General features: G+C 39.6%; 1 protein-coding gene across 5 annotated transcripts in view; it reads right to left on the reverse strand.

Moving 5' to 3' along the window:
- SCEL (sciellin) overlaps positions 1–27162 on the reverse strand; it is a 319097-nt gene that overhangs the window by 142826 nt on the left and 149109 nt on the right. For all 5 annotated transcript variants that reach the window (XM_058682414.1, XM_058682406.1, XM_058682392.1 and 2 more), the window contains one exon: positions 18890–19164. The gene's annotated coding sequence lies outside the window, so the exon portion shown is untranslated. The remainder of the gene's footprint in view (positions 1–18889; positions 19165–27162) is intronic.

Raw genomic sequence — 27162 nt, forward strand, 5'->3', positions numbered from 1 at the left:
TTGGAGGAAAGTGGTCAAAATGGACAAACTTCTAGTTATAGAAGAAATAAGTACGAGAGATATAATGAACTCCATGATGACTATAGTTTACACTGCCATGTGATATATATAAAAGTTAAGAAATTAGATACTAGAATGCATGGGGGCCTCAGTCGACTGAGTGTCTGACTCTTGATTTCAGCTCAGGTCATGATCCCAGGATCATGGGAACGAGCTCCATACTCGGCACAGAGCCTGCTTAAGATTCTCTTTCTCTTCTCCCTCTGCTTCTCTCCCCCCTTACACACTTTCTCTCTCTCTGTCAAATAAATAAATAAATAAATAAATAAATAAATAAATAAATTTTTTAATTAAAAAAAGAAAGTTTTTAACTTTCTCATCACAAGAACTGTTTTAACTGTTCTTATCACAGACATTTTATTCTTTTTCCTTTTTTGTATTTAAGATGATGGATGTTAACTAAATTTATTGTGGTATTTATAGGTCAAGTCATTATGCTCTATACCTTAAATCTATACAGTACTATATGTCAATTACATCTCAATGAAACTGGGGGAGAAAAAGAATCATGAGTTTTCCATGTCATTTAAAGTACTATGGAGGATCATACTATGTTGTTGTTGTTTTTGTTTAGTTTGTGCGTGATTCCCCACCTGCTCATTTTAAAAGATAGCAAGGAAGTTACATTACATTAGTATCTTTCTTGCTTTTTACAATGGTACTTATGAAGGGCACACAATGTGTAGATAGTATACTAAGTATTTAAATAAATTATTTCCTTTCTCTTTACAATATTCTTATAAGTACTGTTATTATACCCATTTTAAAGATGAGCAAACTGAGGTTTAAGTAGATGGTGCAGTTTTCCCAAGGTTACAGAGCTGACAAGAGGAAGTTCGGGTTTCCTGAGATCTGCCAGAATCCAAAGACCAATCTCTTATCCACCACCCTGATAGTTCCTTTTCTGAAAGATAGGAGTACTTTTTCTTTTGAATATTTGCAAAGATCAAGTTCGAGGATCTTTTTTACAGGTCATTTTCAAACCAAGAAGGCATAATGGTTTGCCAAGGGATTACCAACAATCTCAGTGTGCCTGATTTTGGTTTACATGATGATAAACTTTGACAGATTGCATGTTTGTTCTCCAGGGGTTCTTTGGTTTGTTTCTGTGAGGAATCCTTCTGCACTGTGCATCTATCAGCTTCAAGTTTAATTTGTAACTGCAGCTACCATTAGCAGGGTCCTCCCTCTGCCAACTATTCCACCCTTGACTGTGTCTCTACAGTGATAAGTATATAACTAAACAGGTTTTTGTTGTGTTTTCTTTTTTAACATCATGCTAATCCAAACTTCTCATCTGATCATCAGGCATATGAGGTGATAGTATTCTGGAATTGACTGGATAGGGAAGCAGAAACCCAGAGAATAAAAACACCTTAGTGGAATGAGCACTCCAGAAAGCTCCAGGCAGTGCCCAGAATCCCAGAGTGGCATAATGGCTCAGCAGTAGGTAGCAAATGGGCGTCTCAGCATCAGGGACAAGGTAACAGGGGACTCTACAGAGTGTAAAGTTGGATGTGGTTGACATCAGAGGCAGATGATGCAGGACCTCAGAGAAAGCATGAGCACTTGTCCTTTGGAGGAATGAAAAGAACCTTGGTCCTGGAGGACCTATTAATGAAGTTCAATGCAAGGACTTATTTTATTAAAAAAAAAGTTTAGAAACAAGTAAAGTGTCTGAGAGGGAAATCCATGGGATGTGACTCTTCAAGCCAAAAATGTAAATTTTTAAAATTTCTTCCAGGTCAGAATGGAATTACTCTTCCAACCAAGCATGCACCTGACCCTGTGGGAATCTGCTATGGGAAGTTAATAAATATGGGTTTAGGAAGCCAAGCAGATCACTAAAATTACATCGTCTTTTACTGAACTTCTAATTCACTCCTGGAAATAAGTGAGCTCCTTTGTGATAATTAAGTACTATATTTTAAGAAACTGAGCTATCAGAGATGGCTTTGAAATACCTAGATGAATATTCCATTGCATTTTGCATTGTATCTCATTTTATAGGTTGCTTAATAGTTACCCGGACCCAGGATGGCAAAGGCTGCTATTTGTTGCAAGACAGCTAGTCTTCCTTCTTCCCAAGCACATGGCTGTACAAAATAAAGAGTACAGCTCTCAGTTTCCTTTACAGCTAGGCACAACCCTGTGACTAAGTTCTGGCCAACAGAATGTGAGTAGAGTGTTGTCTAAAACACGAGGAAGGGTCCTAAAATGGTGGGAACAAGCCCTTCTTCCTTCCTTCATTCCCAATGTCTGGATAGAGATATGCTGGCTTGACTTTAGAAATGGAGGCCATGGGATGGAAGAGTACCAAGACAGGGTCTTTGAGCACCTCAAGAAGCAGAACTGTCTGCCATTAGAGCCACGGAATGCCTATATCCAGGCATTAATGGGAGAGAAATGAATGTTGTTGATTCAAGTGTTGTCACTGAGTTTTATTGAAAGTCACAAACAAATGCAATTCTAAATAATTCACAGAACCATCATCTTTGCAAAAGTCACATCAAGGCTAAGTGGTCGTATTGGCTATCAGCATCCAAAGTGGTAAGAATGAGGATTATCAGTTCTCAGATCATTTAACATTCCACTTAATGCAACAGCCAATAGAGCAGTGATATTAACATTCCCAGAATAAACATGTTTACTGCCATCAAAATTTCTTGAGAAATCTTCACAGTCACCAAACTTTCTTACATAGATATAAGATTTACCTTGAACAAACTTTGTACTCCTATTGCTTAGTACAAAAAAAAAAAAAAGCTTTTTTAAAATAAATGGAACTGGAGGGAAAAAAATAACGAATAGGGAACCAGAAAACTCTCCCACTGACAAACAAAAGGGTTAATGGGCTATATGGTGAGAGAGAAGATGTATACAAATCTTACTCTGGAAGCCAGAGTAGTAAAGGTGCTTTTATCAGTAGTTGGCTAGGTGATTCTCCGCAAAGCTATGAAAAAAGGGAAACTAATAATTGATGCCCACTGCCCTTCTGGGTGGGCTCTTCATATTATTTTCTAGCACTCACTCTGTTTTTACTCCTACTATTCTTTGTGATATTCTTTGGCCGCTCCCTATACACACACTTACACACACACATCTCTCATTAAGACAGGATTCCTTTCTCCGGACTTTTCCTCTTGTCTCATTAACATAATAGGAGTTGATACTTGTACAGTCTTTAAATATAGCTCATTCGACCCTATGGAGTATGCAACTATGAGATACCTTTATTGTCCCATTTTAAAGATGAGAGTGTGAATCACTAAGCTAGTAAATTTTGGAGGTAGAATCCAAGCGCAAGCAGTCTGGCTCAAAGTGAGTTGTGTCTTCTCAAGAAGAATCAGCAATCTATTGGGAGAGTACTTTGGGAAGAGAGCCTTGTGTATTCCTCAAATCACACTTTAGACACTCAACCAGTTGGTATAAGCTGGTCATCCATCAGAATCCTATGTATAACTATGCTTGAGCTACTGATAATATGAACATTAGAAATTAGGTTAATTTTGCAATTTTTAAAATGAGGTTAGTAAGAGTGAGCCCTAATATACCTGAGCACAATAGTCAAATCTTCCAAATGGTTCTCTTTGCTCTTTTATAAGACTTAAGTCCTTGATCTGAGGAAACTGCTAGAATTTTTTTATTTCCAGCTTACTATTGAGCTGTTCTTCTTCAATATCACTTATGCTTCATTGTTATCTTCATTCCATCATTGATTTTTTTTCTCTATGCTGCTGGCCTTTTGAATCTGGCAAATACAGATATTAAAAAGACTTTTTTTATCTATTGTGATCATCATGTACTCTTTATTTCTGAATCTGATGCTGAGTTTTTCAGTAAAGGCACTATCCAGGGAAACTACTCCCTATAAAGTAGTATATTTATAATAATAACTGATATTTCACATTCTGTGAAATGGATTTTGTGTCCCTAATTGCAGATGAAGAAACTGATGCTCAGAGAGTGCATTGCACAGGATTAACCAGTGGGTAAGGGCAGAAACCAGAACTCCTCCAGATCCAGACTTCAAGCTCTGTACTCCTTCCATAACACTGTCATGTATTTGCCAGATTTAAAGGGTTCATCTTAGTAATAGTAAGAATCTATGAATTATATCTTTGATGTTATAAAATCAATGAAAATTACAATACAATTTTTAAAAACTCATTAAAAATCCAATCAATATTTGCAAAAACATATTCACTTACATCTTTGGCCAGTACATATTTTATGTTGTTTGTTGCCTACCCTCTCTTCCACTAGAAGCTGGGAAAATGACTAGCCTGGTGAGAGATAGCAGCCATAAGAATGCAAGAAATTCCACCCTCAACACCTATATATAAGATTGTACCAAAGCAAGGCACTTACAGCCTGCCCACTGGCCTGCCAGGAACCAATACCAATGGGGCCCAGTCTAAAAAGATGCTGAGCCAAAGAGATTACTTTCTTGGGAGTATGGGACTGAGTTAAGAGGAGCACCAACCTATCTTGTAGGACATATCACGACAACGATGATGGTGCACAATCAACTGAAGTTACAAGGAAATAAAAATAAAATGTATAAATAATAATAGCCACCATTTATATGGTACTTATTATGTGTTTCACTTTCTTAATGCATTTACCCTACAAAGTAATTACTGGTATTAACAACTCGCCACCACCACCACCCTTTTACTGACGAGAATACTGAAGCACAAAGGAATTAAGAAACTCACCACAAGCTATAAGTGGGAGAGCAAGATGGAAATCCAGGCCATGTGGCTTTGCTGCCAAATTTGATGTCACATAAAGGCAGCTTAGTGCACAGACAAGAGAAGACAACAAGCAACAACATACATGGCAAGAGAAACAACAAGTCACGAGAGAGAAAGACTCAGCAACAGACGGAGAGACAGTGCACGATACCCAAGAGGTATCCAGTTCCCAGCTATGTGCTTTAGCTCCCCTTCTCAGATTCTCGTGAAATCCCTGATTGTGTGCTTACATAGGACACCTTAGTGCATCTGTTCCTTGTAAATGAGAGATCCCTAAGTAAAATAATATGACTCCTTTTAGGACTTCGTAAATACAGTGCTCAAAGGCAGTAGAAGTGATATCACTGTATATTCCTTGTTTGAGGTAACGATTGGCTCTCTTACAGATTTACGATCTGATATGGAAGAGAAGGTAGAGATATACACACACAAGAGAAATATTTATAATTTTAATAGTACAATGACAGTATGATGTAGATTGGAGTTAAAATAAGGTGAATAAACTCAAAGCTGTTTTCATAATCATGAAAACTTTCCTGAAGAAATAAGGCACAAACAGGGATATGTTTGTTGAATACACGCTTGAACCAAGGTGGGTAGAATACTTCTTGCTTCAGTGAAGAAGAGGAAAAGGCACTGTGGGAGTTGGATAGTAAAATCTGTGTGTATGTGTGTGCGTGTAAGCGTGGCATATGAGCACACGCTTTTGGAATGTAAAGGAAAGAAAAAGATAAAGCAGAAAATTTAAATGAAGTCAGGTGTTGAATAATTATACAAGAACCAGGCCAAGGTGATTAAATTCTCTGGTCTTATAACAATCTGGTATATTTTTGGCTGATGCCTTAGTTAAAACACTTAAAACAATAACAAAATTTTATGATCATAATAGGTGCATTACTGAATTATCATTTATGACATTTAATCAAATAATCAAGCATCCTGAAAGCAAATGCCTCCTTGCTCATTTTTTTCCAGCCATGCTGTGCCTTTCTCTTTTTTTTAATGTTTATTTATTTTTGAGAAAGAGAGAGAGAAACAGAGGACAAGCAGGGGAGGGGCAGAGAGCGGGAGACAGAAGCTGAAGCAGGCTCCAGGCTCTAAGCTGTCAGCACAGAGTCCAACACAGGGCTTGAACCCATGAACCATGAGATCATGACCTGAGCCAAAGTCGGAGACTTAACCAACGGAGCCACCCAGGCACCCACACGGTACCTTTCTTGAAGTCCTTTGTGCTAGTACACAGCAGGCACTCAATAAACACAAATAGACTGAATAACCAAATGTTCCTGTTATCTCTCTGTTCGAACGTGAGATCATATCTATAAAATTCAAAGTCCCATACAAGTTTTTTTAGATAAATCATTTATATTTATGTCTTATGAAACCAAAAATTCTTTGCTCATGTCTCCCTGCTTTCTGCACCCCCACCAGACTATCTAATCATGTTGTGTCATAAGGTTTTTGTGATTGCAAACATATCAGTTAAAATATAAACTTTCAGTTATTTGAGCAGATTGATTTTGCCCTAGAATGCTGGCAATGCTGTGTCTGCACATAGTCCAAATAGCATCCCAGTCCTGTCTCACCTGGAAGTGCCACATGGGCTGGATTCAAGGAACCATGATGCTAAAAAAAAAAAAAAAAAAAAAAAAAATGCAAACTAAAAACACCAGCAACAGAAAAAGAAAAGAAAGCAATTCATAAATATATTATCTGAGAGTAACTGCCATATAATTGCTATATTCTCTTCTGATATTTGGTAACCGTTTCCAAGTACAAAAGAAAACAGTCTGAAGGGTTGTATGGATAAATGAATATTCATAAAATTACAGAGGAGCATTAGTATATACAGTGTTTACATAGCATAAGCAAACTGGCAGACAACTCAGAAAGCTAATACTTTTCCTTTCCACTTTTCTGAATTTTCCAGATTTTCGTCAATAAATATGTGTGTTTTATGACAGAAGAAAACCCTTCTAGAGAAAATTTTTTTTAATTAATGTGGATAAGTCAGGTCAACCAAGCCATATTTTGAGGAGCAGTGAACTGACATCATTTTTCTTAACATTGTTAGCAAAGAACAACATTTGATAGGAGGAGATCTTCCCTTTGCAGTTTAATGCTTGGCATCAAATCCAAAGATAGTCAGCTCAAGGACAAAAGCTAATTCACTTTATACAATCAAATGGGTGGATTCTGAAAACAAGTGGGTTGAAAGATAAACCTTTGCATAAATCATTCTTCTTTTGTTATACTAAGCTTCCACGAAACCATTCTGAACAAACAGATTTTAATTTCAGTTTAGACACCAACATCCAGCAGGCTATTCCACTGATTAATGATGATAAAACTGAGTGGGAAAAGAAGCCATTTATGAAACAAACAATATAACAATCAATCAAGCTTCGTTAGGGCTGATAATATGCTAACTCTGTATAGTCCTTGACTCTCTAGCACCACTCCATGGAGACGAGCTGAGCTGCTAAACGCTTTAGAATTAATGCCAGAATTGTCAGTGCTAAGGTTCACAGTGTCAGAATGAGGACTCAAAGCTATCACGTGGTATCTACTGATCACCCCCAATGAGATGGATTCTCTGTTGCACGCTCAGCTTAAATTCTAATATTAAAACACAAACACTTCTTTCCCCAGCATCCATCCTCCCCTTCCTGCACCTGCCACACAGGCACATTAAATGGAGATCAGATAGGGAATGAACACCCTTGTACCTTTTCAGCCCCTGCTGGTGACTTTTTATTCCTTCTACCATGAAATTGGTTTTTTGTTTCTTATTTTATCCATTTGGTGTCATATGTTACTTCATTATTCCTTCAAACTGTTTACACTGGCCACCAAAGAAACCCAGGACCCTCACATTGGCCCCCATCCCCTTGTAATTCCAGTTGGCTCTGAGAAATGAGGCAATCCTCTACCTCACTCCATCCCTAATTTAGTTTCTCTGTGGCACTAACCACTACCTGGCATACCATATACTTCACTTATTCATTTGTCTTCTTCCTCTAAGATTTTTACCCCACTAAGGCAGAAATTTTTGTTTTGTTTATTAACAAATTACCATGCATAGGTTCTGACATGTAGTAGGCAATTTATAAAAGTTGTCTGGATAAGTGAATGAATGAATGAATGAATGATATTTAAAAAACCACTAGGACGCCTAGAGGCTTCTACTAGGCAATTCTTATCATAATTACCTTTACTCCATGTGTCAGAAAGTCAACAAAGGAATTTTGTGGTTGCTGGAAGTTTTAATTCCAATCATAAAATCAGGAACTGAGTAAATTAATAGAGATGAGCCTGCATTCCTTCAAGGTAAATTCAGTTCAAATTTTTTAACTTATTACCTGATGCTCATAGGCCCTCACTCTGACTGACTGGTCGCAGTGGCGATCTGGATCCTCAGGAAATGGTGTTAGCTCAGAGCAACTGTTGTGTTATACCTGAAAGATCCAAGCATTTCCCTCCCCTAATGCAGGGCCATCTCCACAGCTGAAGGTCCGTTGGCAGAAGGCTAGAAGAAATGCACACTGGTGATATCTATCACAGAATTCTTTTTCAAGAGTACCTAACCTTCCTTTTCATGTTTAAAATTTAAGTTTGGAAATTGGACAAAAGGCCAAGACTTTCTTCAGTGGTGGTTCAAATTCGGTCTTTGATTGACATACCTAGAGTTTGAGGGTTTGGTTGATGTTGGTATTGTTTTACAAATCAAATGTTTTCTTGGTGGGCTGTACTAGAGTACAGGTACTCATGACCGTACTAGAGTACTCATGACTGATCAGCAAATACCAAAAATCTCTAGAGGTCAGACCATTGTGATTGCCCACCACTCACCTCTTCCTCCCCACCACCCACCCAGACCCTAATTGTCTCTAATGTTAGTGTCCTGCTGGGTGGCTTCTGCCACTCTGGGATTCTAGTAGTACCACAGTAAATCAGAGAGTTCATTTCAACTGTGTCTCCTCTCACTGGATTCTAGGTCCACAAAGAAGAGACTCTACAGGCATTTCCTAAAAATTCATTCAGGAATTTCTTACAGGCATTCACCTCACCAATGAATTTCTCAATGCATGGCTCAGGGAGGCCTTGGGGCCACAGTCAAGAGTTAAGGGAATGGATTCAACACAAAAAATTCCCTCTTGGTTCCCTACATCTCTAAGTCTTTTAATTTCTTCCTCTATCTTATATAAGACATGTCTGGGCCACTGTTGAGTACAAGTTCATCAGCAGACTGTAAGAAATAATTAAAATCACCTCCAGTTGAATACAGAATTGCATATAGGTACATATACAGGTACTTGCATAATCTTCTTGATCTAAATCACATTCTTCAATCCTTGTTCAACAATCCTCAGAATTCATTCTCTCATTGTATCACCCAGAGTTTTGCAAATATGTTAATAAAATCTTGCGATTCCATTGGGTTGACTTTGTAATAGGACCAGGGGCACGCTTACTCTGGGAGTAAGGGCATAGGGCACAGTGCAGTGGTTTGATGGTCTGAACACTGAGCAACTCAATGCCTCTCACACATCTCCACCCCATGTTAAGACCTCTACTTAGTATCCTATCAATTAAAATGTAAATTTCTATATAAGAGACTAAGGAAAGCTATAAACTAGTATGAACAACCTGGAGGATAAATCTTCGCGTATAGGTTCCAATCGTCTCAGCCTTGTGGCTGAAAGAGATTATACATTTCTATCTTAGAAAGTGACTGGTTTGCAGTTGGTGCCTTGAGCTGAGAGCTAAGGACTTTGAGTTTGTCATTTTCTTCTGATAAACTGTCCACTGCTATGCTCCACAGACCTTGAATTCCTCACACTCCTCAACTGCCCTCTTGGAGCAATTACTTTGCCTCACAAACCCAGCCTTCAGCTTCAGTGGGACTGTCATTCAAGGGGACAACAGATGGTAATTTGATTAGCTGGTTTTTTTCCCCACTAATTTCAATGGCTGCTCAGGTCCATTTTCTTAATAGCAACTTGATTTCTGCTTTCTCTTACCACCTCCAAGGACTGCTGATAAATTCCAGGTTACCTTCGATTTTTTTGAAGGTGTATGGGCTCCAGTATCTCTCATACAGCTTTCAGTAATAGGGCTTTTGGATGCAAATAAAAGAAACCAGTGCCAGTTAATTAAAGCAGAAATGGAAATGTATACTTAAAAGATGCTAGATAGCTCACATACTCTCTGGAAGGGCTAAAGAAGCAAACTTAGGGATTTTATAGCCAGAAAAAAAATTCCAAAAGCAAACCACAGGACTTGTCAGGTAAAGACATCCTGAAACTCCTGCCAGCCACAGACACCACAGCACATGCAAGCAGCCTCAGTGACCAGACCCTGGATGCTGCCTGGGGAGCTGCTACCACTGCTCCCCTCAGAAACCAAACGTGGTTGTGTATGCTGTCCCCAAACCCAAATGTTGTCCAAATATACTCCGGATGACCCTTGCTTCTTGGTGTCACTAGTTACTGATTCACGGTCTGGAGAGCAGGTGGATCTGATTGGCAGAGCCTAGATCCATGCCTGAACTGGAAGGAGCCTGGAAAGGTGGGTGTTCAAAGGTAGGGGAGGGACAGTAAAGTATCCCACAAACTGAAAGAGCACTTTGAGACTGGAAAAGGGAGTGTGTGACTCCATACAGTTTACACAGAGTTTTATTCAGAATAACTTACTGATGGGGGATCGGGGCAGGCTATGATCCAGCTGATGCACAGTTGTTCTCAGCAAAGGCCAGACCTTAGTCTACAGATTTTATACAGCAAGGGGATAGAGGTTGAGGGGAGTGCCCTGTAGTAAGATGAAAGGGTTTGCATGCATCTAACTGACAGCTAACCTTTAATCAGACCTCATGGAGCCACCTGTGCATCAGGAAAGGGAAAGACTATGTTACTCTAACAGACTTGTGGGAGGCCAGAGCCGGCTCTCCTCACCCCAACCTTGGGAGGCATTTCCAAGGTATGTCCAAGGCATTTCTAAGGTATCTCCAAGGGAAAAACATACAACCCCAAGAGAAGTCACTGAGTGATCATGAACAAGATGGAGGGCCGAAGATGGAGTCACTGTCATCAGCACTCCTACAGAGAGCTCTGGCAAGGCATCATAAGGGAGAACATTTCCCAAACGTGGAATACGGGTTCTGATGTTTGGGTGGACAAAAAAAAGATTGATAAATGTCCACCACTCATGCTTTATAAGAAATGGCAGGGGCTAAGGTAACACAATCAGGAGATAATGAAATTAGTGACCATGTTTTATACTATTTTTATTTCCCCACAGAATCACACACACACACACACACTAAATCAACTAATATCCCAGATCTCATAAGTCCAAGTGAGAGATAGCAATGCTTCATCCTATAGCAGTGAATCAAAGAATACATGAGTACAGGGTACATCACACTGACTTTGAAGTGAGTTTCTAGAGGGCCTCTACTGACTGATCAGTGCACAGTCACAGGTGTCTTATTCTGCATTATACTGGGCTCTAAGACTCCACTAAGCATGAAGAATACCAAAGAGATATTGACCACTATAAGCAACTCAAATACAAATTTCCACTGAACCAAATCAATTCAAGGAAAAACAAACGGCAGTATCTGGAAATAATATGATAGTAGCAAAAAGGTAATATATTTCTTGTACAGCCAAAAAAAGAAATCACACCAATAAAATTAATTTGTCAATAAAAATGTAGTGAGAAATATTTTTTAAATACATATAGTTTTTAAAATTTATTTGCAGTACTGAGGAGTAAGTCTTGATAGAATAACTCCTAAAGTATAAATCTGACCATTTCACTATCTTCCCCAAATTCTTCATGGAGTCTCAAAATAGACCCTAGACCTTTGAAATGGAGATTATAGGGGCGCCTGGGTGGCGCAGTCGGTTAAGCGTCCGACTTCAGCCAGGTCACGATCTCACGGTCCGTGAGTTCGAGCCCCGCGTCGGGCTCTGGGCTGATGGCTCGGAGCCTGGAGCCTGTTTCCGATTCTGTGTCTCCCTCTCTCTCTGCCCCTCCCCCGTTCATGCTATGTCTCTCTCTGTCCCAAAAATAAATAAAAAACGTTGAAAAAAAATTTTAAAAAATAAATAAATAAATAAACAGAATCTTCTTTGAAATGGAGATTATATATGAATAATAGGTCAATAAAACCTGATTTAAATGTTTAAAAAGTTCCACCTCCACTTACCCAGTGTTTAGAGTTTTTCTACTCTCTGTACCAAATATTAATGATTCTATGATTCGACTAAGGAGAGGAAACATGGGTTCTTATTTCTGTTCCCCCAGGACGGCCCTGGCAAGTCATTTGGCCTTTCTAAGTTCAGTTTCCACATTGCAAAATGAAGAAATTGGACAAGCTTCTTTCCAGCCCTGAAAGATCGTCAGCTCTACTTGGCCAAAGTCTACTTGCCCATGCCCCACTCCCACCTAAAGTAGGCTTTATTTCTATTCGGTTTGATTGATCAAGGCAATCATCCAAAAGAGATAAAACACAAATTGCAAAGTTGCCAATTCTGAGTGCCAAAAGCAAAAAATAATCTGGTTGCTCAGAATTTCCATAACGCTTTATTATATTTTCATACAGTGTTTAGCCATTAATCAACACAAGTCATAGTTGCAAACATAAAAGACCCAGAAATGAAGAAAATCATCATTGACAAATTTTACCTTAAAAAATCAAAAGCAGAAAAAGTAACATTTAAAAATTATGGTTATTTAAAAATAACCTGGTTGGCTCAGTTGGCTGTGCCCGACTTTGGCTCAGGTCATGACCTCGTGGTTGATTAGTTCAAGCCCCACATCAGGCTTGCTGCTGTCAGCACACAGCCCGCTTCAGATCCTCTGTCTCCCTGTCTCTGCCCCTGCCCCTCCCTTGCACTGTCTCAAAAAAGAAAAAAAAAAAATATGGGTGAATGATCCCGTAGGTGACTGAGCAAGGCACATGCATTTCGGTCACAGGTTTGTATAACATAATGCTCAAATCAGAGAAAGATGCCACAACGTGGATTGAGCCCTACTTCTTGGGTCCTCATCTCCTCCCTGTCCTACTCACCCTGGCTCACCTGGAGCTGTGAGGATGGCAGTTATTCTCCCGCCTGACACCCAGGGACCACTATTCTGACACTCTCATACATCCCTCCTCATTACAATTAGGAAATTCATTCAACCCTGCCTGAGCATGCGTTGTGCATGCCAATGTTTCACATAATCCCCCAGCAAATGAATAACTGGACTCTTTCTCCCTCATCCCTATCCCCTCTCTGGCCTCTGCTCTCTGCCTTGTTTTGCTCCAGTCCCACTGGCCTCTGATGCCTCTATGTGTTCTCTGCTCCCTCCCCCTTCTCCCCCTAGGACTCCAATTGCACCACTCAAGGGTCAGTCCAGCTCCATCTCTACCTGCGCCCCTAGCCCTACTTCCTCTCATGCCTCAGCTTTCCCCATACGTGGGGCTTTATCTTATGTGTGTGGGACTCCCTCAAGCTTCAACCTGGTATTCTCCGGACAAGTCCCCCTCGCTTCATTCAAATTTCAACCAGATTAGAGGTGATAACATTGAGCAGTGACTGAACCTTAACTTTTGGTAAGGAAGTAACTTAGGGAATTTCAAAATAAAACTTTATTCAGATAGTAATACATAGTGGGAATGATATCTCCAAAAATTAATAAGTTTTTCAGTGAAGATATAATGGAATCATACTTTATCTAACAAAGATACTGAGTGCTTAATATGTCCTAGAGATAAAAAGATGTAAAAGATATATATTTGTGTGCTCAAAAAGTATACTCACAATGGCATGGCTGCTGCAATAGAGGCATGGTTTAAGTGGGAGAAAATGGAAAGCGGGATGCTCTTCTGTCCTAGCTCTATCACAGTACTTACTGGAAGATATTAAAATTGTGTGTTTATGTCCCTGTTTTTCCCTCTAGCTGTAGACTACTGAGGAACCAAACTATGTCTTTGACATCTTTGCTATCTCCAGCACCTAGAAAAATGCTGCACCATGCATATTGTAGTCACTCAGTAAGTGTTGCCTTGAATTATCAGTTCTACCTAGGGCAGGGGGAATATTCATGAGTGTATTTGCAGAGAAGGTAACATCTGAGCTATATCTTAAAGGTGAGTTGGTCTTTTCTATGAAGATAAAGAAATAGAATAACATTTGTAAAGTCATGGGAGATATGAAATAATAAGAGTAATAATAACAGTTAACATATAATATGCCAAGAACTATGCTAAGAAACTAAATGTATTGTTATTTTATTGTTACAGCAACAAAATGATGTAGGTACAGTTTTTGCAAATTAGGAAAGTGAGGATGCGGTGCCTAAAAAATATGTCCAAGGTGAGTGGGTGAGTGTTGAACTGGGATATGAATCTCAGGGACCCCCATGATTCTCTGACTCCAAAGCCTGTGAACTAGATAACACTATCTATCTACTCTTTCAGAATTGAGCCAGCTCAAGTATCCCCAGCAATCCAGCACCTAAAATCACTATTTGTCTCACTACCCCTGAGGGTGGACATCAATCCATCTCTTCTCCTCTTGTGACTCTACCATTTTCATGACACAACTGCGTGTCTCGCCTGCTCTGAGTCTAGCTCATCTTTGCTTCTCTCTGTTATTGTTTCTCTATTTCTACTGCTTTCCACTGATCTCTTCTCTTGCCTCACATTCACGTTCTCCATGAGAGCCCCTCCTTGTGTTAGAGAACCATCTACAATCATCATTTGTTGGTTTGGACTCTGTAGCATCCAACTCCTGTTAACACTCTAAGAATCTCCTTTCTAGGGTATCTCCCACTGTATAGAAATGGGCATGGAATCCACATCCTACACAGTAACCAAGAGCCAGTGATCTCTCTCCCTGCCCAGCCTGGCTGTGGAGCAAGCATGTCACTCAGCCTAGGCCAGTCACACAAGTATAGGGACAGCTGGAGACCAGCCCAACAAAGGAGCAGGAGTGGAGGCAGCAGGCTGAATACTCTACTCTTCTTGCATAGCTTTTGCTGTGCTCCCCACTGCAGACCACCTTGGTTCCCACCTCTTTTCTAAGCCAGGTCCTCCGAGTCCCTCTAGATATCTGAGCCACAGACATCCTTCCAGTAAATAGTCTGTTAAGGTTAAATTAGCCAGAATCATTTTCTATTGCTTGCAAACAGGAATCCAACCAGGACTCAGACACCATGTAGTTTTGGCTCTCAAATCTGAGCTGTCTTTGGCTAAAGCTCTTACATCTGCTGTCTTTGGCTACAGCTCCTATCCATAATATAATCCCTTGAAGCCAGTGTGTCAAGGCCACATTACTGAAAACATGGCTGCTCTGTCAAAGGAGCCACCTGTGGCCTCTGTGTTCAAGAAGGAGCTGGGAGCTGTCACTTGGACTCTGATGGATCCTAAAGCAATCCTCTGGGAGAGATCACATCAGGTTTACATGCTGAGCAAACTGAGTCAGTGATCAGTGAGAGACTGTAGATGTACGCAAGAAAAGAGACAAGGGTGGAGCAAGGGCTCTGAGGAAACAGGAGTGAGATAGAGGGACTGGTCTTGGAAAAGCAGAGGAGTCTCCTTGCCCCTGAGATTGCAAATGTAGGTGTGTTTATCGAATGAAAAGTACTTGAAGGACTTCTTGTAAATAGAGTCTACTTCCTCTGTGAGGTAAGAGCCAAGGTCATCTGGTGACCCTGAGTACAGGGAGTTGTGGGGTGGATTGGAAGAGAGGGTTGAAAGCTTGGAAAACCCACAATGAGAATCGGGAGAGGGGACCTACTGGGGACTGACAGAAGGACACTGAGCAGCACTGAAGCAACTGTTTGTATCCATATTCGTTGATAGAAATTACCCACTCCATGGACACTATTTGAACAAAGACCCTGACAAAGGAGAACAACAAGCTTACCCTGAAACTTTTTCAGTGCAAAACCAGGGACTTGGCAAAATCTAACAAATTTCACAAAACAGAAAAACCTTTAACCTAGCTTCTCAATTTTGCAATTTTGCAGCTTTGGGACTTTTCTGAGTGAACCCCTTTGCTGGCGTGGAAGATGGTAATTATTAGACTAAAATAAAAAAGTTTGAAACAGCAGAAATTTTTTCTTAAGGAATCTGGATTCTGTCTTATTCAGTTCTTTTTGAGGTCAAAAAGTTGGTCCATTTTGTATACAAAAAGGAATTTAAAAAATTTAAACAAGAGACTTTAAGGGTCTTTATAGAAATATTAAGTAGTGATAGCCATATTGGCAAATTTATTCAAAGTGGCCATTATTATTATTGGAGAAAAATGTAAACACCCAAATGATCCCTGCTGAAATTTAGTTAGACAGTAAAAAGCTCATCTCCAAAATCTGAAGGATAACACAGCTTGGGTGTGGTTATGTTTGATGATTCAGCACACTGAATTAAATCTTAAAATGCCCTGCCTGCTGGTTCTGATAAGCTAATGAACTGATACATAAATTGCAGACTGTGTTTTGGATTGCTAGTTAGATTCATGAAATAAAGATGTGCTTCTGACATGTTATAAGAAAATGAACAATCGCTCTGCATCAGTTGGCATGTCCTAAAAGAAGACAGCATCTGGATAAAATTCAACATGTAATTTTAGCCTTTGTCACATTTTGAATAAAAATAGTTGGCTGAAAAACTACCTATTTAAATTATTGAAAGCTGGTGATTACAAATAAGCGTCCTGGCTGATAATTAGAGTGGCAGTAGAAATTATTCTGAGTATGAAGAGCTTGGAAAGGATTCCAGAAGTAGTTTTCCCTTAAATCGAGTGGCACAGACAAAAGCAGTTTGCTCTTCAAAAGCGAGTATTCTTAAACTATTGCATTCATTGATGGAGGCTGCACAGACGTGGGTTAATTTACTTAACATTTCAATGGTTTGGGGTTTTCAAACTGTAGCAAAGATGAAGCAAAATAGAGATTAAAATTCATCATTATTCTCTTGTTTTTTCAAACACGAAAGCATCACATCCTTAAAGGACAATTCCCAGCACACAGGTTTTTATTTGAGACACGATAAAGAAACAAAACGACAAACTCTCTCTTTGAAACCTATGATTCAAAACAGCCACTAGAGGACAGTCAAACCACTGGGATGTTGCAAGGCAAGCCCACAGATCAGTAGCTTCAAAAGAAAAGATTTTAAACGCAGTTGATTGTTTAGAGAGAGACAGGCAGAGAGACAGAGAACAAAATACCTTCTTGATCACATTAATGTAACGTTAATGAGAAACAACAGTAAAAATGTGGCACAAGCCTGCCAAGATTTTTACTGGCACACATTTCCATAACAGTGTGATGACAAGCAGTGCCTTCTGCCCCATGCCTTGGGGACAAGAGTTGTAGGATGGTGATTCAGCACATATGATGTAATGAGGTCAATTCTCCAACACACTCTGCTGTCAAACACTGCCTCCAAAACAGCAGAAGATCAAGGATACTTACTACCCAAAACACAAATCGCTGGCATCTGCCTAATGGAACACTCGCAGGTAAGCTACATGGTAGGTCATTCACCGTGTGTGTGTTTTTAATATAAGTGATGTTGTTTTAGATTCCAATGCTGGAATTATTACTTTAAAAAAAAAAATTCCCATGGCTCTACTTAACCCACGCTATTTGTGGGAGGTGAAGAAGAGATGACTCACAAGATTGCTAAAACCTCGTGAAAATGCAGATAAAATGGTGACAGACACTGAAGCACTCAGCTCTTATTCTTTAAAAATCTTCCCAAAAAGAGAATTGGGATAGGAGTGAGGAAAACACGAAGAAAAATTAATCCTATGCATTTTGTAGATTCCCAGACCTTAAAGCTAAAAGGTGTTTTAAGGTCCTTGGCATCTAATATTTTCCACTATTTCCACTCTATAATTTTTCTCTTAGCCATTTTAAAGTAGAAGAATGTGTATACTGTGATGTCACATTCAAGAAGCTTTCCAAATCAGCTACTGCTGAATTACCCATGGAAATGTGGCTATAGATTCAGTCTGCAATTGTCAAAGGGAACTAAAGAATCTTGGAGGCATAAGAGAAATGAATATAGACAGAAGTCAGGGTCAACACATTTTGATTTCCTGAAGCAGAGCTGGGCCAACCAGTATGGGGATTTCCTTGAACATCACCCTGGTTCCTTGGAGGAAAAGGCTCTAGGTACTTTGAGCCGACACAACGGGAAATAACTACATCCTTGTTCCTTCAGAGTGAGAGACTAATCCCAACTTGTCGACAGTAAAAGGGAGCACGTGTGATACGTAGGTCTCAGATACTTAGACCTCCGACCATTTGTCTGAAATATAGCTGTGATTAATTTATTGAACAATTTGGCTTACATTTTTGTAGGTAATACTTATTTTTCATACGAATGCACTGAAAAACAAGTCATTTAGCCTAACATAAGACATCTTATAATGGGTCTTCTGACCACGTTTTATTCAAATCTCCCCTCTAATAATTTATGTGTTCCTGGGTTTGCCTTTCAATCTAATGAACCAGATTCACCCAGGGGCAGTAGAATCAGGCATGCCTTAAATATTTGGCTACTTGGGTTCACTGGAGTGATTCTACTTAACACGAGAGACAGGGGAGTTTGAATTAGTGATTTCTAAGATTCCTGAACAGCCTTCATACACTGCAGTGGTTTTGAGCACCAAATTTATATATCTGGCTCCACTGCACACCTAGCCTATAACTAGGTAAATTTCAGGACAGATTGTAAAATAAATTAGGCATATACAAAGGTAAATGGTCGGACCTAAAGTGCCTGCAAGTTCGACATTTTTAAGCCTAGTTCAAATATACAGGTTCCTCTCTGAAACCTCCCCAGTCTCACCAGGAGAGAGGTGTACCTTACAGTTCCTAACTATATCTTTCAGATAGCCCTGTCTGTCTTATATTATAGTTGCTGTCCATTCCTAAAAAGCAGGGTTGTGTCTCACACATCACTCAATTGTCCAGATTGTCTTGCACATCTGTAATTCAATAAATGTTGACGGGATGAAAGAGATAGCAAGGTAGAAGGTAAAAGAGATGCGACTCACCCAACACATCTCCCTGGGCACTTCCCTTTTAAGGCAATCGAATCTTCCATCCAGAGGCAAGGCCCAGGGCTTCCAGAGATGGCTCTCCACTTTGTTCCCAGGTGTCAGTGCTGCCTCAGGCCATGCCTTCCAAACACAGGAGCTGGTTAGCCTCCTTTGTGAAGGATAGTCAACCCTGAGGTTCTTGAACTGCTGGACAAGCTTAACTGATATACCTCAAAAGGATGTATTGACTGGGTAGTGTCTCACATAGCATTTCTCACATTGGAGTTGCTCTGTACAAGAGGGAGGAAAGAATGATTATGTGGAAAGACATTAAGCTCTAGTTTCCTGAATAGCAACAGAATTTTCAAAATCAAATCTGCCAGACTGCTAGTGTAGGCCACTTGTTGCTCTGCTCTGAGCCCTTCCTGTCCCTTCCATCCTCACACCCAGTGATACCATTTGAATGAGTCACAAAACTCGTATAAAGGTTGACTGTTTTGGGAAGAAGTTGGGCTCTTTCTTCTTTAATCTGGTTTGGAGCTGTTTCTACTTATTCACTCCAGGCTCTGCTCTTCTCCCCAAACCTCCTCCAGGTATTGGTGTTTGTGAAATTGTTTGTTCTTTCATTATTTTTAACATGTGCTCCACCAGAAGCCCATAGTACTCCTGCACCAGGAGCTAATGCTGATAGGCAGAGGGTTAAGCTGGTATAACTAAAAGAAAAGAAAAATAATTAAGCCTGATGCCAAAGCAAATACTGAAATAAAATTCTGCATGTTTATTTTTTTTCACAGTTGGGAGAAAAATCTCAAAATTTATTGGGCTCAACTGTTTAACAAAATAGCATTAAAATGTAAAAGTAAGTGTGCGTGTGTTCATGTATTAAGTATGATTTTTCCTCCCCCATCCCTCCTTTCTTTTTCAATTTTTCATTTGTTCATTCATTCTTTCATGATAACACATGTAAGCAGATAAAACAAGGGGGATTTTCTTCTTTTGAAGATATGAAAAATGAGGGAAATGGGAAGGGGTCAAATATCCTGCAAAAATGGCAAACATGTGACTGAATTGTCTTCAGTGGATACTATATTATTCCTAATTGTTTTGTCATGGAAACATTTAATATATTGGCAGTGTCACAATTCTGGCATATCAACCATGTATGTTTTTAATCTTCAATATAATTTCATACGTTTGATTTCATTTCCTTAACTCTGTATGTCAAAATGTAATGGTTTCCCAATAGTAAGATTCTTTGCGAACTTTGTATATACCCTTTATGGTAGCCATATTTTAACTTAATATTTTAGTTAGTCATTTGATTAATAGAAGCAGACACTCCCTCATGGCATCTGTGCCAACAATGAGTTAGTTGTTCACCAAATGATTTTTCCTTTCTTTCCAAGTACACTTCTTGGTGTCAAGGTATGGCCACTTTTCCAATTGGATGTAGCCTTGTGACTGGTGTTGGTAAATGGGATATGAATAGAATGAACAGTATATGAATAGTCATATACTACTTCCAAGCCTCATATACACTTTCTCTCTTTTTTCCCACTGCACCTATTGAATGGAGAAGTCTAAGGATCAAGAAAAGGCTCTGAATGTGGAGAAAGGGGAACCCTCTTGCACTATTGGTTGGAATGCAAACTGGTGCAGCCACTCTGGAAAATAGTAGGGAGGTTCCTCAGGAAGTTAAAAATAGAACTACCCTACAACCCAGCAATTGCACTACTAGGTATTTACCCAAATGATACAAAAATACAGATTGGAAGGGGTACATGCACCTGGATGTTTATAGCAGCAGCATCAACAATAGCCAAACAATGGAAAGAGCCCAAATGTCCACTGACTGATGAATGGATACAGAAGATATGGTATACATATACATATATATATATATGGAATATATATATGGAATAATCCATATATATATGGAATATTATTCAGCCATCAAAAGGAATGAAACTTTGCCATTTGCAATGATGTAGGTGGAGCTAGAGTGTATCATGTTAAGCAAAATAAGCCAGTCAGAGAAAGACAAATACCATATGATTTCACTCATATGTGGAATTTAAGAAATAAAAACAGATGAACATATGGAAAGGGGGAAAAAGAAAGAGGGAAACAAACCATAAGAGACTTTTAACCATAGAGAACAAACTGAGGGTTGATGGAGGGTCGGTGGGTGGGGCATGGGCTAAATGCATAATGGACAATTAAAGAGGGCACTTGTCATGTTGAGCACTGGGTGCTATATGTAAGTGATGAATCACTAAATTCTACTCCCGAAAACAATATCACACTGTATGTTAACTAACTAGAATTTAAATAAAAAATTTAAAGAAAAAAAAGAAAGAAAAGGATCTAAAGCCTACATTGCTATTTGGAGGACACCTGCCCAGTAAAGCCAGCCAGCCAGGCTAAGGTTGTAATATGAGTGACAAATTTTTATTTTGGATTTTCAATCCAAATTCTCAACTTTAAAATTTTGGCATTCTGTGTTGTAACAGTTGGCCTGTCCCCACTAATACACCAGTCTGAGAAAATTGATGAAAGATCTTCGTGGATGTGAGCTGGAATGGGAAAATCAAGCTACTGGGAATTGGTGTGAATACAGAGACTTTCTGTTTTCTCTCTCTCTGTGTCATTCACTCGTGAAGCACCAGACTAACAAGATAGCCAAAGCAACGATACTGTGAATATTTAATTCAAAAAACATTTAGTAAGCAAAATTATGTGCCAGAAACCAACAGTCTTCTTTTAGTTAACCACTAGATGGGAGTGGCAAATGGTTCTTATGAAAAGGGTAGAGAGCCAGAAAACAACACAGCTCAATAAGACAATTAACTACAGGCTTCCGTAGGGAGAAATAAACCAGGCATGAAGAAATGGGGGAGAAAGGGAAGAGGACACCAGAAGAAGGTAGGAAGCAGAGCTTAGAGAGATTCCTTGAAGTACTCCAGAGGATTTTCAGGGGAATCTGAGGTCCTGCCCAGCGATGGGGAGGAAATAGAAACAAGCACCAATCTTGGATCTGATGCCTTCAGCCTTCTATTCACCCTTCCCCATCTTCTCTAATCTTTCCTCATAAATCTTATTTTCTAACCATGTAATTATCATTGCATTCCCTTTTCTCTCTTTTAAAACAGATAGGCTGTTTCTTGGCTTTATATAGGCAATTTCCATTTAGTCTCCTAAACTGTATTCAAGATAAAAGACTAACCAGAAGAAGCACCTCTCCATATTTTCCCAGGCCATGCTCCACAGTTATACCTCATGGCACTCTCCAGGTATCTGGTGGGAATCTTGAAGGGACTGCCACACCAATCAAGCAATAGCAATTCCTGCACCCCTTCCTGAAATGGTGAAGCACAGACCACCATGTAGAGCCCTGGATTTCTATGCAATACTTTTGGTAGGATATGAAAAAAAAACAAATCCTGCCTTAATTGTTGTGATTCTCTGTAGTTGGCTGCCACTGAGCAAGGTTGAGCAATCTATTTCTCTGAAGGGAACACCCATTTTTCTGGGAAAATTTAGGCACATTCCTTCCTAGAAGAGAAGGGAAAGACTAAGTGGCCTTTGGCAGAATTTTAAGACCTGTCTAAAAAAATGACATTTTACAATGATGACATGGTGTGGCAGGGAAAATCTTGATTTGACATTGCCCATTGTCTCCAAAAGAGTCACAATACTTTTGCACATAAATCATTTTGCCCAAAGATGCTTATTTTGGTAATAGCCTCACTTGTAGACCCAGGTAAATCAGCCTGTTCAAGGCTTCCCAGGGAATACTGTAGGCTTAGAACTGGTGCTTTTGTTCAGGAAATAACTAGACAGAGGCTGGAATCGTAATGTTATCCCTTTTGAGTCAAAGGGCCTTGAGCAGGCCAGATAACTCTGCCCTCAGCATCTTTATCTGGGAAATGGCAGTAGGGCACTGGACCTTGACCCCTTCCCCTTCACTCCTGTGATTCTTCTCATTCTCCCCTGGAGGTCAAGGTGGGTTCTCTTTGTGTCCATCCTCACCCTCAGTGGAGAGGGGTCTTGCAGCACAATATTCAGAACTTTCCTGACCTCCCAATCTGAAGAAACTATTCAGTTCTCTACCACATTGCTCTGGTTTATTTTCTCCATAGATTCATCATAAACTGAAATGATCTTTTTTTTAAGCTTATTTCTTTATTTAAGCTTATTTATTTCTTTATTTATTCATTTATTTGAGAGAGAGCAAGAGAGAGCACACGCATGTGGGGGAGGGGCACAGAGAAGCTCTTCACTCCCCATCAAGCCCCACGCAGGGCTGATTTCACAACCCTGAGATCATGATCTGAGCTGAAATTAAGAGTCGGACGCTTAACTGACTGAGACACCCAGGCACCCCTGAAATTATCTTTTTAAAATAATTTGCTGGTTCACTCACTAAGCCTTTGCACTCCCTCATCCATGCACACACATTAGACCATAAACCCCATGTCTGTTTGTTTACCACCATATAGTACAGTACCTAGCACACAACAGTCATTTCATTAAGTGAGTAAGTCCAAGATGCACTATGTGAACTGATCGAGATTAGCTTCTGTTGGACTTTATGGATGCTTCCCAAGAATGGGGGATACAATGCAAAGAGAACTCATCAGTGTAGGTCAAAGTAGTACAATGATATAGTCAGCACTGAAGGAGAGGGCAGAGAATGATGTGGGAATGAGGAGAAGACCAAGGGAAGAAGGAATTCCATGAGCTCCTGCTGAGAACAAAGTTGGCAGTGACTGGAAGACAAGTAAGGGGAGCAGTATAGAAACATCTGCACTTTCCTCTGAACTCTGAGTATATTTCTAGTAGATGTGAGTAACCTGGAGTCATTCTCACTGGACTTCTAGTCATTTAGATTCTAATGACGTGTTTGTTATAACTGTGATATTTTTTCGTAGTGCTGTTGTAAGGCTTAAAGTGGGCTAATGTATGTAACATCACAGTGTGTCTGTATCCTGTATCCAGTGTATCATGGTACCCTGATACAGAGTAAACATTGGCCTCAACTCCTTCAATCCCTTCTTTCCAAGGCATCTTCAGCATTTTTTTCTCTCTCCTCATTAGTCCCCATCAATATTCAGGCATGCGCTCATAGCTCCTATCTTTTGAATAATCCCTTTGCCCTTGCATCTATCTCTATCTGTCTCTGTTTCTCTGTGTCTCCCTCAAAACTAACCTTCTGGAGAAAAACAAAAACAAAAACAAACAGACAAACAAAAACTCACCCCACCCTATCACCAATTGACCTACCACAATTTGGTTATGGAAACTGCTCTCACAAAAGGCACAACTCACTTGTCAAAAACGAAGAGCCATTCAGATCCCTTCTCTCCTACTTCTTCACAGCATTCAACATTCTTGAGCACTTGCTTCTTAAATCCCATTCTCCTGCATTTTTACATTTTTTTAAATTTTTTATTTTAGTTGGGGGAGGGACAGAGGGATAGAGAAAGAGAGAGATGGGGGGGGGGTGGAATCAAGCAGGCTCCAAGCTCAGCATGAAGCCCGACATGGGGCTTGATCCCGTGACCCTGGGATCATGACCTAAGCCGAAATCAAGAGTTGGATGCCCAACTGACTGAGCCCCCCAGGAGCCCTTGGATTTTTTGATGCCACAGTCATCAGGTTCCTCTCCTACCAGTCTGGCCACTCCTTCCCACTCCCCATTGTTGCCTTTTCCTCTTCCACCTGATTTTTAAATGTTGAAATTCCTCAACAAGGCTGAAGGTCAGTTTTTGAACTTCTCTGTCTTCATTCTTTATGTATCCTCATCTGTTCCTATGCTTTAAATCTATCTGTATTACAACTCTCAAATTAATAGCCTCCAGATTTATATCTCAGCTCCACATCTATGTATCCAAATGTCTACTTGACATGTCCACTTGGATATCATACAGACATCACAAACTTAACGTGTCTAAAACATAACTCTTGCTCTCCCCTCACCCCGGCCCCAACCAACACACTCCTATTCCAATCTTCTTCTTCTTGGCAAATGACACCTCCATTCATCCAGAAAATAGCAAGCCTCTCCCTCAACTGCTGTGGCCAATCCATTACTAAGTCCTGCCAGTCTTCTCTCTAGATTACCTTTTGATTCCATCTCTTTCTTTCCATCTCCATTTCCTTCACTCTGTTCTTTCCTTCTTTTCATCTCTCACCTGAAATGTTTTTTCTTCCGATTTGCACAATTCCAATTCATTCTTAGAATTCGTATTATATCCTAGAATAATTTAAAAATTAAATTTGATTATATCACTCCTCAGCAAATAGAAATACATTTGTCTTTTCCATGGCCCATTCAGAATAACCTAGCCTCTGCTGCTTCTAAATCTTCATCTCATCTTAGTTTCTTATCCCTTGCCATGCCCTAAGCATATGGTCTTTTCCTACCCTTCCTGTTTGCCAAGATTTTTCCTACCCCTGTACCTATGCACAACCTGTTTCCTCTAGATGGGCTATTTTCCCCATCCCCTTCACCTGCTACTCCTTGTAACTCTTCAGGTTTTCATTCAAATACTCCCTGATCCACCAACCTAAATTAGACCCTCCCCCATTTTTTCCTGAACTCTGTTCTTTTCTTTCATACCATCTAACACAATTTGTAATTATATACCTGTACATGTGATTATCTATAATATATATCTATAATTATATAAAGCACCTATTTAATATGTACATGATATATTGTATACAATAATATATAATATATATATCTGATATATATAAATATATATAACATGCAGATACACAGATAGACAAAGATATGTCTATAATTATATAGCTGTGCATGTGATTGTTTCCCCAACTAGACAGCAGGGATTATACATGTTTTCCTTGCTATTGTATATCCCACCCCAGCGCAGTGCCTGTCACAGTATGCATACAATAAATATTTGTTTCATGAAAGAATATCATTACTTAGTAGTAGTAACACAAATATTTATATAGTATAGACCTAAATCCCTTTTCTGAGTCCCTTATAGTCAGAGGTGTTTGGGAATTCAGAAATGCTCTGATTTTTGTGCACATATCACATTATGGAACACTCCTGGCAGGCTCTAGGGCAGCATGTGTAGTCAAACATTAATATTTCCACCGTTCAACGTACAAATATTTATAATAAGTAGAACTAGTTAAAACTCTAGCTACATCAGGTCATCTCCAATAATATCATCAATGAAGTTGTAAAAACAAAGTCTGAGTTTTCAGAAGAGTTTGGATTTGGGGAATTGTCCATGAAAGACTGAGGAACTATCTTTGCCATGATATCTGGGTTTCATAGGAAGTGCCCACAGAAGAGCTCACTTTCACCATGTGAAAAAGCACTTGACATTTACTCAGACTGACCCAAAATAAATTCAAACCGTTCATGAGGAAATAACTGATTCCGAATGGACTCCAATCACACAGACTTTCCACCATGAAATTCATTGTCACTGGCATAACCATCTCCTGGGAGCACTTGAAACTCTACATTTTGCAATAGATTTGGGAGAAAAAGATAATTAGAAGGAATCTTGTCCAAAGCCAGGGTCACTGCTGCCCAAGATGTATTTAACGATAAAAGTTCTGCCTCACCTGTCCTTGACCCTGCTGCCACTCATGACTTAACAGGACTTCTCTGCTAAAAACTTTCCTGAAACTTCCAAGTGTGTTTCTGCTTACATTACAAATGCTTTCACCTTTAAATTCAGTACAAAATTACAGGTTATTGGTTATTCTTTGTAAAGGTTATTTTACTCTAAATTAGTTTGTCTATAAAAGAATTAAGAATTTATGAAAGGCGCGCCTGGGTGGCTCAGTTGATTAAGCATCTGACTTCGGCTCAGATCATCATCTCACGAGCCCACATCAAGGCTCCATGCTGAAAGTGTGGAGCCTGCTTGGGATTCTCTCATTCTTTTGCTCTCTGCCCCTTCCCCACTTGCACTTTCTCTCACTCTCAAAAAATAAAGTCTAAAAAAAAAATTAAAAAAAGAATTTATGAAAAATTTCTATCAAAACTTAATAACAAACTCATCATTAAAAAGGTCTTATTTAGGGGGGCACCTGCATGGCTCAGTCAGTTAAGCGTCCAACTTCAGCTCAGGTCATGATCTCATGGTTTGTGAGTTCAAGCCCCACGAGTTCAAGCCCTGTGAGTTCAAGCCCCACATCAGGCTCTGTGCAGATAGCTCAGAGCCTGGAGCCTGCTTCAGATTCTGTGTCTCATTTTCTCTCTGCCCCTCCCCCCAGTTGTGCTCTGTCTC

This window comes from Neofelis nebulosa, chromosome 1 (assembly GCF_028018385.1).
Source record: "Neofelis nebulosa isolate mNeoNeb1 chromosome 1, mNeoNeb1.pri, whole genome shotgun sequence".
Lineage (NCBI taxonomy): Eukaryota > Metazoa > Chordata > Mammalia > Carnivora > Felidae > Neofelis > Neofelis nebulosa.